Here is a 16,102-nt window from a genome sequence, read left to right as displayed (position 1 = left end):
CAAAAAAGGAGGAAGCTAGACCCTTTTGTCAGAACAGACACAAAATGAACTCAAAATGGATCAGAGACTTCAATTTAGGAGCTAAAACCATAAAACTCTGTGAAGAAAACTTAGGGGTGAATCTTCATGACCTTGGGTTTGGCGTTGGTCTCTTAGATATAGCACCAAACACACAAGCAACACAAGAAAAACAAATGCGCAAATTGGACTTAACCAAAATGTTAGCATGAGGGGACACTTGCAAGAGAGTGAAAAGACAGCCAGTGGCATGGGAGGAAATATTTTCAAATCATGTATCTGGAAAGGGTCTAGTATCTAGAACATATAAAGAACACTCACGACTCAACAACAAAAAGACAACCACACTTTAAAATGGACTAAAGATGTGAATGTAGACATTTCTCCAGAGAAGAGAAGATATACAAACAGCCGACGAGCACGTGAACAGATGCTCAGCATCATTAGTCCTTAGAGAAGTGAAAATCAAAACTACAAGGAGACATCTCTTCACACCCACTAAGAATGCTGTAATTTTTTTTAAAGGAAAGTAATTTCTTCGAATAAAATTTCTGCCCCTCCCCTCTCTTCTTCTTCTTGGATCTTATACTGCAAATGTTATTATGCTTGATGGGTGATGTCACTGAGTTCCTTCAACCTATTTTCATTTTTTATTATTCTTTTTTCTTTTTGCGGTTCAGCTCGGTTGCTTTCCATTACCCTGCCTTCCAGATTGTTAGTCCGTTCTTCTGTATCCTCTAATCTGCTATTGATTCCCTCTAGTGTATTTTTTATTTGACTTGTTGAATTCTTCATCCCTGACAGGTTCTTTTTTATATTTCCTCCATCTTTACTGAAGGTCTCACTGCAACTACATGGATGGGCCTAGAGGGTATCATGCTAAGTGACATAAGTCAGGTAGAGAAAGACAAATGCCATATGATTTCCCTCATATGTGGAATTTAAGAAACAAATGAACAACCAGAGTAAAAAAAAAAAAAAAAAAAAAAGACAAAGAAAAAAAACCAGACTCTTAAATACAGAGAACAAATTGGTGGTTGCCAGAGGGGAGGTGGGTGGGGGGACAGGTGGAACAAATAAAGGGGATTAAGAGTACATTTCTCAATTGCAATGAGCCCTGAGTAATGTATAGAATTATAGAATGATCATATGGTACACCTGAAAGTAATAAAACGCTGTAGGTTAATTTTTTTTTAAATACAAAGAAAGTGCAATTGCAGAGTCATAGGGAAGCTCTATTTTTAATTTCTTAAGGAATCTCCACAATGTTCTCCAAAGTGGCTGCACCAACTTGCATTCCCACCAACAGTGTAAGAGGGTTCCCCTTTCTCCACATCCCCTCCAACACATGTTGTTTCCTGTCTTGCTAATTTTGGCCATTCTAACTGGGGTAAGGTGATATCTCAATGTGGTTTTAATTTGAATCTCCCTGATGGCTAGTGATGATGAACATTTTTTCATGTGTCTGATAGCCATTTGTATGTCTTCATTGGAGAAGTGTCTGTTCATATCTTCTGCCCATTTTTTGATATGATTATCTGTTTTGTTTGTGTTCAGTTTGAGGAGTTCTTTATAGATCCTGGATATCAACCTTTTGTCTGTACTGTCATTTGCAAATATCTTCTCCCATTCCGTGGGTTGCCTCTTTGTTTTGTTGACTGTTTCCTTTGCTGTGCAGAAGCTTTTGATTTTGATGAAGTCCCAAAAGTTTATTTTGGCTTTTGTTTCCTTTGCCTTTGGAGACATATCTTGAAAGGAGTTGCTGTGGCTGATACCGAAGAGATTACTGCCTATGTTCTCCTCTAGGATTCTGATGGATTCTTGTCTCACGTTGAGGTCTTTTATCCATTTTGAGTTTATTTTTGTGTACGGTGTAAGAGAATGGTCGAGTTTCATTCTTCTACATACAGCTGTCCAGTTTTCCCAGCACCATTTATTGAAGAGGTTCCTCAAGAAATTGAAAATAGAGCTTCCCTATGACCCTGCAATTGCACTACTGGGTATTGACCCCAAAGATACAGATGTAGTGAAAAGAAGGGCCATCTGTACCCCAATGTTCATAGCAGCAATGGCCACGGTCGCCAAACTGTGGAAAGAACCAAGATGCCCTTCAACGGACGAATGGATAAAGAAGATGTGGTCCATATACACTATGGCGTATGATGCCTCCATCAGAAAGGATGAATACCCAACTTTTGTAGCAACATGGATGGGACTGGAAGAGATGATGCTGAGGGAAATAAGTCAAGCAGAGAGAGTCAATTATCATATGGTCTCACTTATTTGTGGAGCCTAACAAATAGCATGGAGGACAAGGGGAGTTAGAGAGGAGAAGGGAGTTGAGGGAAATTGGAAGGGGAGGTGAACCATGAAAGACTATGGACTCTGAAAAACAATCTGAGGGGTTTGAAGCGGCGGGGGGTGTGAGGTTGGGGGAACCAGGTGGTGGTATTAGAGAGGGCACGTATTGCATGGAGCACTGGGTGTGGTGCAAAAACAAGGAATACTGTTATGCTGAAAATAAAAAATAAATAAATAAATTAATTAATTAAATAAAAATACAAAGAAAGGGGCACCTGGGTGGCTCAGTCGGTTTAGCATCTGCCTTTGGCTCACATCCCGATCCCAGGGTCCTGGGATCAAGCCCCCACTTAATGGCCCCCTGCTCAGCTGGGGGACTGCTTCTCCCTCTCTCTCTGCCACTCTCCCTCTGCTGCTCTCCCTGCTCATTCTCTCTCTCTCTCTCTCTCTCTCTCTAATAAATAAATAAATAAAATCTTTTTAAAGAATATTTTTTAAAAATTTTAGAAAGGGGCGCCTGGGTGGCTCTGTGTGTTGAGCCTCTGCTTTCAGCTCAGGTCATGATCTCAGGGTCTTGGGATCAAGCCCCACATCGGGCTCTCTGCTCAGCAGGGAGCCTGCTTCACCCTCTCTCTCTGCCTGCCTCTCTGCCTACTTGTGATCTCTCTCTCTCGCTCGCTCTCTCAAATAAATAAATAAAATCTCAAAAAAAAATAAAAAAAATAAAAATTTTAGAAAAGGACAATAATTAGAGTTGGCAAAAATGTGGAGAAATTGGAACCCTCATATATTGCTGGTGGAAATATAAAACGGTGCAGCCACCACGTAAAACAATTTGAATGATTCCTCAGTAGGTTAAATATAGAACTACCATATGGGATGCCTGAGTGGCTCACTGGGTAAAGGCTCTGCCTCCGGCTCAGGTCATATTCTTAGGGTCCTGGGATCGAGTCCCACATCGGGCTCTCTGCTCGGCGGGGAGCCTGCTTACCCCCTTGCCCCGCCTGCCTCTCTGCCTACTTGTGATCTCTGTCAAATGAATGAATGAATGAATGAATGAATTAAATCTTTTTAAAAATGGAATATTACTCAGCCATAAAAAGGAATGAAATCTTGCCATTTGTAATGACGTGAATGGAGCTAGAGAGTATCATGTTAAGCAAAATAAGTTAGTCAGATAAGACAAATAGCGTATGATTTCACTCACATGTGGAATTTAAGAAACATAACAGGGGCGCCTGAGTGGCTCAGTGGGTTAAAGCCTTTGCCTTCGGCTCAGGTCATGATCCCGGGGTCCTGGGATCCAGCCCTGCATCGGGCTCTCTGCTCAGCAGGGAGCCTGCTTCCTCCTCTCTCTGTGTCTGCCTCTCTTCCTACTTGTGATCTCTGTCTGTCAAATAAATAAATAAAATCTTTAAAAAAAAAAAGAAACATAACAGATGAACATGGGGGTCGGGGAGAAAGAGAGAGGCGAACCACAAAACTTAACTCTCAACTATAAAGAACATACTGAGGGCTGCTGGAGAGGGGAGGTTGGTGGGGGAAATGGGTTAAATGTTTGATGGATGTTAAAGAGGACACCTGTTGTGATGTGTTGTGATGAGCACTGGGTGTTGTATGTAAGTGATGAATCACTAAATCCTACATTGAAACTAATAATACACTGCAGGTTAGCTAACTGGAATTTAAATAAAAATTTGGAAGAAGAAAACAAAGGAAGTGGAAATACCATATGATCCAGTAATTCCACTACTGGGTATTCAACCAAAGAGCATGAGAACACGGATTCAAAAAGATATGCATCCCTATGTTCAGCACAACATTATTTACAATAACCAAGATATGGGAGCAACCTAAGTGTCCACTGATAGACAAGTGGATAAAGAAGATATGGTATTTTATACATACATATGGACATAGTATAGGTAGATAGACGGATGGATAGAGATATAGACATATATATATATATATATATGTCTATATCTCTATATATCTATATATATCTATATCTCTCTCTATATATATAGTGTAATGGAATATTTCTCAGTCCTTAAAAAGAAACGAGATCTTGCCATTTGGGACAACATGGATGAACCTAGAAGATATGATGCCAAGTGAAATAAGTCAGAGGAAGGCAAATGCAATACCATTTTACTTATATGTGGAATCCAAAAAACAAAGCAAATAACAAAGGAAACAGAAACAGACTGATCAATACAGAGAACTGGTGGCTGCCGGGGGGAGGGAGGAGGAGCATAAAAGGCGAAGGGGACTAAGAGGTACAAACTTCCCGTATAAAATAAATAAGTCGGGGAGATGAAAAGTATGACAAAGGGAATACAGTCACCAAAACCGTGATAATGTATGGTGATGAATGGTAACCACACTCCTGGTGATGAACATTGTGTAATGTATAGAATTGTCAAATCACTCTGCTGTGTGCCTGAAACACACTCTGTTGTGTGCCCAATGTATTTTATGTCAATTAAACTTCAACAAGAAACAAAGTGCAAGGTAGACTAATGGATTCAGTGTGACAATGTATGAAAATTTCAACAATAAATTTTCAGATTCCACCGTGCAAGTGTTAAAGAAATTACCCTTGGTTGAATTTTATATAGTTCCAAAGAAAAGTATCCACAATTATCTCAAAAGGCTCAACCACTTCTCCTAGAGTTCATGGACATCTCTAGAGAAAAGTGACTGCAATACCAGGTTTTATTACTTAGATATAGTTCTTCTTTGAAAATCTTGGCCTGAAAGTCTTCACTATCTTTTAATTTTTCTTTAGTTTTACTAAAATAAGGTAAGGCTACTAAAATGCCTCCCCCTTTTCCAATGATATATCTGTATAAGGCCCAATTTTCCTCGTGTACATCCACCAAAATAACACATCTCAACAGTTCAGATGCGGAAGCAGTTAGTAAAGTTCAGCTGTCCTCTATGAAGCCAGATATTAAAGAGATTTGCTCGACTTATTTCACTTAGTGTACTGCCCTCCAGTTCCATCCAAGTCGATGCAAATGGTAGCTCTTTATCCTTTCTGATGGCGGGGGAATATGCCATTGTATATATGTACCCCATCTTCTTTATCCATTCACCTGTTGGAGCACTGGTTGGCATACACAACTAATGAATCATTGAACACCACATCAAAAACTAATGATATAGTGTATGTTGGTTAACTGAACTTAATAAAAAAGAGATGGGGCACCTGGGTGGCACAGTGGGCTAAGCCTCTGCCTTTGGCTCAGGTCATGATCTCGAGGTCCTGGGATTGAGCCCTGCCTCGGGTTCTCTGCTCGGCGGGGAGCCTGCTTCTCCCCGTCTCTCTGCCTGCCTCTCTGCCTACTCGTGGTCTCTGTGTGTCAAATAAATAAATAAAATATTTAAAAAGAGAGAGAGAGATTTGCAAAAATGTAGATCAATACCACTCCTACCCCTAAATTTTTTGGTTTTTGAATTTTTCAGAAGTTTTTTGTGCTTACATGGTTATTTTAATTGAATTAATAAATAAATACTTTGAAAGTGTCTTAGTATCATGTTTGAATACACTAAATACTGATGGACATAACACATAACACCCAAAGGTACCTCTTCAATAATCCTTAAGAGACAGAAAGGGTCATGAGACCAAAATGTTTGAGAACCGCCATATATATACACACACACACATATGTGTGTGTGTGTGTGTGTGTGTGTGTGTGTGTGTGTGTGTGTGTGTGTGTGTAATTTTGCTGGTTTCCTTGGGAGGAAACCTTTATGGATAAGGGCAGGTGATGTGAGGAGCACTGGGTGTTATATGCAACAAATGAATCTTGAACATTCTACCAAAAACTAATTATGTACCATATGTTGGCTAACTGGATTTAAATTTTTAAAAAGAGGAGACAGGTAAAATTGCATAAAAGAAATAAAGTGGTATAGTTACATGTCCACAGTTTGGGAATCTGGAGGCCTCATTTCTATTCTGGGCCCAACAGTTTGACCACGAATAGACCACTTGGTCACTGTGTAACTCTATGTCTTTCCCCATGACTTGGAGCTCACTGTATCTGCTCCCAACTCATCCTATCCAAGGGACAGAAACAGAGGCACACTGGCAGTATTATATAGCACTTCTCTGACTTGCCCTTCTCAACATTTTCAGGACTTCCAAGTCTCGTCAAATCTGCCCCCACTGCTTCTAACTGCACGCAACTTATTTCTGAGAGGGAGTTTGCAGGGAACACTAGCTTTCAGAGCAGAGTCTGGGTCTGCTTCATTTAGCTGCCCTGTGCACATCTATGACCAGTGCATGAGCAGAATCACTGGGCTATGAAGTTGCCATTTTCCAGGATCTGCTATCTCTACTATTCTAGAGGTCCCAGGAGCCTTCCAGGAATTGCTTCTTGGCCTGGTATCATAGGAGAAACCCTGTCTTGGGCAGAATGCTTTCTAGTTCTAGTCTTAGCTCTGCTCATGGCCAGCCAGATAACTGCAGAAAAGTTGATCAACCTTGATACTGGAAAGTCATTTCTAAAAGCATCAAAGCCAGTGGTCTAGGCCCAGACCCTGTGAAAAAAAGCTCTTTATAACTGCCCAAACCTATTTGAAGAGAAGGAGGTGAGGATCTGGATTTCACAGCCAAGCCCCACCCGCCTCCATGCCTCCAGATGTGGCTCCCTGAATTTCTGCTCCCAACTGTCTGGCACCAAAAGGTAACCCTTAAATTTGGGCTTTGGAGTTGGGCTTTTAGGAAGTCAGGAAGGGTGCAGAATTCTGACAACTGAAATCTAGCAGGGGGGGGCAAGGGGAAACATTAAATTCAGAATGAGAAGTAGAACCATAGTTGACAAAGGTGTTAGATTGACACTGGGGTACAGACAACACTTGCTGCTTTGGACATCAAGTAAAAGAGAAACCTGACTTGTGTGTGTGTGATTCACAGAAGAATTTATTCAAAAGGTATTAAGGAGGGCACGTATTGCATGGAGAACTGGGCATTGTACACAAACAATGAATCTTAGAACACTGCATCAAAAACTCATGATGCGCTGTATGGTGACTGACATAACATAATAAAAAATTTAAGAAGGTAGTTTTGAAAAAAAAATACATGTGGAATTTGAGTTCTATGTGTTCAACTTGATAAGAAGTCATCAGCAAAGGAGAGTGGGAAGTAGTGGACGAATACAGTAGAAAAGCAAGTAAGCATGATATCTCGGAAGAAGAGAAGGGGATCAACAGTGTCGTATCATCGGAGTCCCAGCAAATGTGGCTCCTTCGTTCACTCAGCAGGCCTTTCCTGAGCACCTATTTTCAGGTGCTGTACTGATTCTCATAAGGTCAGAAGAGTAAAACCTTTCACCGGGCCACGGTGTTGGGGGAAGCAGAGGCACCTCTTTTGGGACCCTAAGAGGAGTGACCTATGGGCTCTAGTGGCCTCACTCCCTTTTAGCGCCTACCATCTGACTAGAGGCCACATGGTTCTCCCTGTTGCGTTCATCTGCTCATGTCCCTCTCATCTCCCATCCCTTGTCGTCCCCACCACTACTTCTGTCTTGGCTCCTCAGGACTCCAGAATTCTCATAAATGATTTGTCTAATACTGTGGTCTCTCCATTCCTTGTCTTTCTCAACTCTTAAGATCATCTCAGCTGTGCTGCCTTGGCCACCCACTGCTATGGTCATATCCCTTGCCTACTATTACCTCCAACTGCTACCAAGAATCCCACTCCCCAACCACCACTTGTATCTCACTTCCACACTCACCTTATTCATGAACAATTGCTCAGCCCAACCACTGTGCCTCCCACCTACTCAATGGCCCCAACCCTGCATATCATTGCATTCCTGCTTGCCCGGCTTAAACTCCACAGACCAGCATAATGATCACTCCTTCCCTCCACTCGCCTCACAACACATTCACCTGGTCAGACACCAACACAATGACGCCAGCTGGTTTCCCCCTTTAAATGGGTCAGCACTAATCTGAAGTCACTCCTTAATACCACCCAGAAATCCACTGCATTTTTCTGGTCCGTTCATTCTCTTACTTGGCTAGTTCACTCATTTCCTCTCTTCAAACTTACCACTGTTCCTCCTCATCTCAGCTGATCATACCAGCACATGGTAATATTGCCCATTTTGAAGAAACAAGAGCCTCTTTCCATCCCACATTCCCCTCCAGCTCCCACCCCATTTCTCCATCCCTTTGCACAGAAACGCTCCTTGAAAGATCTGTTGCCACAGCCTCTCTCCACCTCCTCCCCTCCCAATCTTTCTTTAACCACTGTATTAACCTCCCATCCATACCCACCACTGCAATGGCTCTTGCCAAAATCACCAATGAGTTTTCTTTCTCCTGCTAAATCCAATATCATTTCTCAGTCCTCAGCTATCGAATTCTTCAGCAACATTCAAAGTAGTTGATCACTCCTGCTTTTTAAAACTCTCTTCCCCCACGCTTCTGGGACATTACAATCACATGCTCTTGACCTGTCTCCCAAGCAAGGTGTGGGGCAGTCCTCCTTTGTCAGGTGCTCCTGCCCTCTCTCCAACATTCTCTGCTGGTTTTCTATACCACCGTCCCAGGGGGATGCCCCCTGGGAGGCCCTGCTGACCAGGAACTATGTGATTCAACTTCTTAGGGTCCAAGCCTATCTCGGCCTAGTAACCTGAAAAGATACTGTCAGAAATAATTCATGTTTTCCTCTTCTTTATTTGTTTTTATTTTTTTTATTTTTTTAAGTTTTTATTTATTTATTTGACAGGCAGAGATCACAAGTAGGCAGAGAGGCAGGCAGAGAGAGAGGAAGGGAAGCAGCCTCCCCGCCGAGCAGAGAGTCTGACATGAGGCCCAATCCCGGGACCCTGGGATCATAACCTGAGCCAAAGGCAGAGGCCCTAACCCACTGAGCCACACAACGCACCCCTATTTTTTTAAAGATTTTATTTATTTTTTTATTTAGTCTAATTAACCAGCATATAGTACATTAGTTTTTGATGTACTGTTCAATGATTTATTAGTTGTGTATAACATCCGGTGCCCACCACGTCACATGCCCTCCTTAATGCCCGTCACCCAGGTACCTCATCTACCCACCCCCCTCCCTTCTGTAACCCTCGATTTGTTTCCCAGAGTCCACAGTCTCTCGTGGTGTGTCTCCCCCTCTGACTCCTCCTCCTTCACTTTTCCTTTCCTTCTCCTAATGTCCTCCATGCTATTCCTTGTGCTCCGCAAGTAAGTGAAACCAGATGATAATTATCTTTCTCTGCTTGACTGAGTTCATTTAGCATAATATCCTAAAGATTTTATTTATTTATTTAAGAGAGAGAGAGAGAGAGAGAGCATGCACAAGCCAGGAAGAGACAGAGGAAGGGAGAAGCAGACTCCCGCTGAGGAGGGAGCCCAATGCCGCTGGATCCCAGTACACTGGAATCATGACCTGAGCTGAAGACAGAAGCTTAATGACTGAGCCACCAGGTGTCCCATGTTTTCCTCTTCTTTAAATGGAAATTATACTACTAATGTTGGAAAGTCTTCAAGCCAGAGTCAGCCCTCAGAGAAGTCCTGTATCTCCCAAAAATGGGTTTAGTGTCCTAGCAGCCATTAAAGTGAAGAGTGCAAACATGACGAGAGACCTCATAGGAGCGTGATAAGAATGACAAAGGGGCCCCAAGAAGAAACAAAATGGAAATCCAAGGGAACATGGTATGACTACCCTGGAGGGAAAGATGCAGGCAGGTAAGGTAGCCACTTGGGTATGGTGCAAAAAAAGGCTTTAGCTTCTAATTCTGACAGAGTGACAGACCTCTGGCACACCACTATGAAGTAGGATCAAGGAGATGAAGTGACTGTTTTCTCCACTGGAGAACTGGCAGCCCAGACTGCACCAGTGAGAAAAGAGAATCCACCCTAGGTCCCACCATTGCTGCAACCCTTTCCCTGAGAAAGGCCTGGAATCTGCATAGGAAGGCATATAAGGAAGGAGCTGTGCAAAACCAGAGGACTCCAAAGTCTGTACAGGGGTTCCTCATGAGTCCCTGGCCCACGGCAGGGCTGCACAAGCAAAAGGGCAATGGACACCAGGCAGAGAAGCTATGCCTGCTGAGGGGCTGAGAGCAGAACAGGAACACCTGAGGCACAGCTACCACAGAAGGTCTCCCTGGACTTCTCATCAAACCTAGACATCTAACTAAGACACCAGAAAGGTTACACATCAGGAATGAGGACCATGACGAGGAGAAAGGACTATTCTAGACCTGCTCAAACAAAGCCTGAAACCACACTTTGACAAGAGGCAGGGGTAAGACAGATAGTGGAGAGTGAGTCCTGACAAGTAAAAAGGACCCTCTATCAGGTCGATCCCCCTCCTTTGTCCTTCATGTCACCTTCTTCCTGCCTTCCTAAGGACCAATGTGCAAGCCTTCTGGGCATTTCTGTGGGCATGGTCCCTGTGATCCAGAACCACGTCCAGAATTGCCAGGAGGCGCTGCAGAAGACAGACCGCCCTGGGCTTGCAAGGCTGCTGGAGGAAGGTCGGGCCGGCCCACTCGCTCCGTGCCCCCAGCAGGCCCCCTGCCCCGGGGCTGGTGGGCTGGGGCACACATGCGTTTATTTATTCACGGTCCTGCAGTCCCGGGTCTGACTGACAAGGAGACCACCCAGGTGGGGCTCCAGTGCCAGGGCCAGGGCCTAAATCCTCCCAGAGGAGAGCTGCACTGGGGGCAGGGGATGGCCTCAGGGAATGCAAGGAGAAGCATCCTGGTCATGGGGGAAAGGGCACCTGAAGGGCCTGGAGGGAAAGAAGGAGCCAAGGACAGGGGGAGTGACTGAGAGGCAAGCACCATCCTGCCTGCCCTGCAGGTGGCCTCCATGGTGACTCTGGGCTCTAGCAGACCTAGGGAAGCCACTGCCTTCCACCTCTGTGGGACACACCTGCCCAGAGGAGGGGTCAAGGACACATCCTGGGCGGGGATGCTTCTTTCACTGGTGACCCAGAGCGGGACCTGGGCCCAGTGCATCCTTCTCCCGGAGATGGGTGCTGGGAGGTCCAGGAAGGGGTCAGGGGGCTCTGTTGCTGGCCTGTTCACTCACATCTCCAGGTGGCTGTTCTGTTCAGTCAAACTAGCCCTTGTGCCAGAAGCTGGGCACAGAGAAAACAAATGGCTAATGGTCTGTGCTCCAGGACTCCACTATCTCTCAGAGGAGAAACAAGGGAGGGTTTTGCCATCACCATAATGATCTAAACGGGTTGGAACAGACTGGGCCAAATTAACTCTCAAAACTTCCTTCTACTGAGGAAAAACTACTGGGAGGAGAATAAAAAGCAAGATAGGAATGGTAGGGGCAAAGAAAATACGTCCAGATAAAAGTGAGGGAGAACAAATTGAGATGATCACAGAAAGTAAGTGAACACATTTTAACAGTTCTCAAAATCAACAGAAGAGGGTGCTCTTTATATGTGAAATTAGAATATGCATATACACACACACACACACACACACATACACACACACATATACATATATGTATATAAATATATACACACATACACACACATATATATTAACCTTCCTCTACAATGGCAAGAAAACTAATTTGAGGTAAAAACGAGTAACAGAAAAAGATCAAAGGCAAATCTCACACAAGGTTATTAGAATAAAACAGAATACAGAGCATCCTTCTAGGCATTGAAAGGATCCTGGAAAGAGATGAGCACAAAACAGATGGAAGTACAATCCTTCATTGTAAAGCAAGTTAAGGCATTAAGAAAATGATTCAAGACATGAAAGAACAACATAAATCAGAATGTGAAAACTCGGAAATAAGATGATAGACTAGACTCAGGAGGTGCCTGGGTGGCTCAGTGAGTTAAAGCCTCTGCCTCTGGCTCGGGTTGTGATCCCAGGGTCCTGGGATCAAGCCCCGCATCGGGCTCTCTGCTCAGCGGGGAGCCTGCTTCCTCCTTTCTCTCTGCCTGCTTCTCTGCCTACTTGTGATCTCTGTCTGTCAACTAAATAAATAAAATCTTTAAAAAAAAAAAGATGATAGACTCAGGAAAGAATTAGTAGTAAAAGATTTTTTAAAAGATTTTATTTATTTATTTATTTGAAATCGAGAGTGAGAGAGAGCATGAGCTGGAGGTGAGGGGCAGAGGCAGAGGGAGAAGCAGGCTCCCCACTGAGCATGGAGCCTGATGCAGGGCTCCATACCGGGACCCTGGGATCATGACCTGAGCCAAAGACAGACACTTAACCCACTGAGCCACCCAGGTGCCCCCAAAATAAAAGGCTTTTTAAATTCCTTTAAATTTCAGAAATGAAGACTAAAGGAAAAGGAACTGAGGAATGAATAAATGCCACATATAATGCCTTAAGAGAAATAAAAGAAAATAAGAGAATTTTTTAAAGAGGAAAGATGAATAAAAACATGAAATGTATTTGAAAGAAAATGACAAATTAGGAGACAAGCAAGAAAAAGAGACCTAATATAAATAGGAGTCCCCAATAATTAAAAACCAAAGTAAAGGAAAAGAAGAAATGTATAATTCAAGAAAATATTCCTGGCACAAAAGCAGATTCAAGATTACAAATTGACAGATCATTCCAGGTACCCATGAAAATCACCCCAAAACAAGCAAACCTGGAACATATTCTAGTAAAAATATTGGATTAAAGAAAGAACATTTCTTTGGATAACTGGGCAAAGAAGAATAAATATATAATGAAAGAAAACAAGACTTTAAAATTTCAACAGTGATGCTTTCCACCAGAAGAAAATTTAAGATAGTCATCAAGGGTAAATAATCTGAGCCAAGAATTTCATATCCAACCAAGCTCACTTTCAAGTTAAACACAGCAAATTCTCACCGTGAAAACTTGGAGAATGGTGTGGTGCCATGATCAGCCTTTCTTACAAATCTGTTACAGAATGAACTTCAGACAACCAAAATAAATGAAGGGACACTAGTAAAGACTAGTGGCAAGCATTAAATATGTATTTACATGTAGAATAATGCACAAATAAGGGACATGGGAAGAGAGGGGAGTGTATAGTGGCTAGATGTCAGAACAGCTCCACATAGCGCAACTGGTGTACAAAGGAGTGGGGACAGTTTAAAGAGCGTATGTACAATTTTAAAAACTCTTTTCTGTAATCATGGTGATGAAAGAGTTATGTTTTGTTATACTGAACATGTTCTTTTATCAGTAGTTTATTTAGTTTTTCATATTATTTATTTATTATATATAATTATAACACCAAAATATTGTTTTTGCAATTTATAATTTTGTGTTGTTACTTGTGTATAAAAATTACTCTTATAAAATTTTATTAATAATAAATTATTTTTAAGTAAAAGTGGTCTATATTTCACTATGTGTAACTGCATCCTTTTTCCTATTTCTTAAAAAATTATTTTATTGCAGTAAGAATACTGACCATGAAATCTACCCTATTAACAAATGTTTAAGTGTACAAGAGATTATTGTTGACTCGAAATACAATGTCACACAGCAGATCTCTAGAGCTTGTTCATCTTTCTTAACTGAAACTTTATGTCTGTGATTAATAATTCTCCCATTTCTTCAACCGCTCAGCCCCTGGTAACCAGCATTCCCCTCTTTTTTTCTGTGAGTTTGACTATTTTAGATAACTCATATACATGGAATCATGCAGTAAATGTCCTTCTGTGACTGGCTCATTTCACTGAGTATAATGTCCTCCAGGTTCATCCCTGCTGTTACATAGTGCAGAATATCTTTTTTTTTTAGGCTAAATAGTACTCCATTGTATGGATGGACCACATGTTCTTTATCCAGGCATCTGTCAATGAACATTAAAGTTGTCTCCACCTCTAGGCTACTGTGAATAATGTTGCAATGAATACGGGTATGCAGAGATATCTTCCAGATCCTAATTTCAGTTCTTTCGGACAAATACCCACAATTAGAGTTGCTGGATTATATGGTAGTTCTAATTTTAATTTCTTGAGGAGACTCTGTATTCTTTTCCACAGTGGCTGCACCATTTTCCATTGCACCAACAGTGGGGAAGAGTTCAGTTTTTCCACATCCTCACCAACACTTGTTATCTGTTTTGTTTGTTTTTGAGAGCAGCCATCCTGACAGGTATGAGATAAATATGTGAATATGTGACCTTATGTAGCAAAAAGGACTTTGCAGGTTGATTTAGTTAAGGTGGAGAGATTATTCTGGAGTATCCAGGTATACCCAATCTAATCACATGAGTCTTTAAATGGAGAAAAATGAGACAGAAAACTCAGAGAAGGAGATGTGATCATAAAAACAGAGGTTGGAGTGATGAGGCCATAAGCCAAGGAATGCAGGTGGCTTTCAGATGCTGAAAAAGATAAGGAACAGATTTATCCCCACAGCTTCCAGAAGGAAAGCAGCCCTGCCCACACCTTGACTTTTAGCCCAGGGAGACCCATTTCAGATTTATCGCCTCCAGAACTATAAGACATTTGTGTTGTTTGAACACATTACATCTGTGGTCCTTTGTTACAGAAGCAATGGGAAGTGAACACAGGGTCTGTCTAGAGAGGTGTATATTCATCTTCTATTTATCTCTAGATGTGTTAGATTATCAGCTCCTTGAGGAGAGAGACTAAATTGGTCTTCTTGGTCTCTCCCTGGATCTGGCACAGTGCCTTACACATTACCCACGTTTAATCAAGTTCTAAGAATATTCTAATTAACATACATGAAGAAGATTACATTAAAATAAAGTAATATATATCAGTGAGGAACATTCTTCTATTTTCCCTAGACTTGTTGTTGTTATTATTATTATTATTATTATTATTGTTATTAAACTGTTTTGTGACTTCTCCTATTGTATCATTATTTCAATTTGATAATGAGATTTAACTTCCTTTGTGTTTATCTTCCACCCTCAACGGGTTGATTATTCCTTGGGGAAGAAATTAAATACATTTCTTAGCACTCTGGCAGCACATCCACATCTTGCTCAGTAGGCTTCTGTATTAGTTTGCTAATACTGTTGCAACAAATTACCACAAAGTGGGTGACTTAAACAGAAATATCTTGTCTCACAGTTCTGGAGGCCAGAAATGGGAGATAAAATTGTTACAGGGTTGGTTCTTTCAAGAGATAGTAAAGAATGGATCTGTTCCAGGCATCTCTCCTTAGCTTGTAGAAGACCATCTTCTCCCTGTGTCTTCACATTGTTTTCCCTCTATGCATCCATGGTTATGTCCAAATGTCCCCTTTTTTATAAGGACACCAGTCATATTGGATTAAGACCCACTCTAATGACCTCATCTTACCTATTTACATCTGCAATGGCCAAATGAGATCACATTCTTTTTTAAATATTTATTTATTTATATGAGAAAGATGGGGAGGGGCAGAGGGAAAAAATCCTCAAGGAGACTCCCCACTTAGCACAGAGCCTGATGCAAGGGTAGATCTCATGACCCATGAGATCATGACCTGAGGCAAAGCCAAGAGTCAGACACTTAACCAACTGAGCCACCCAGGCACCCCCATATCACATCATGAGGTACTGGGTATTAGGACTCTAACATATCTTTTGGGGGGAAACACAATTCAACCTACAACAGCCCCCCAAACACCCACTAACTGTAATCATCCCACACTGATATAATTATTGTCTCCCACATTGCAGATCAGGTTCGATTCCCAACCACTTCCTTTTCCAGGACTTGGATCATGTCAAGGAAAAAAAGGGGTCCTCACCAAATCTCCTCTCCAAATATTGCCTCTTGGGCATTGTGCAGGGGCTCAAGGAA

Source organism: Lutra lutra, chromosome X (genome assembly GCF_902655055.1).
Source record: "Lutra lutra chromosome X, mLutLut1.2, whole genome shotgun sequence".
Lineage (NCBI taxonomy): Eukaryota > Metazoa > Chordata > Mammalia > Carnivora > Mustelidae > Lutra > Lutra lutra.
The sequence above is the reverse complement of the archived record's forward strand: the minus strand, read 5'-3'. Positions refer to the sequence as shown.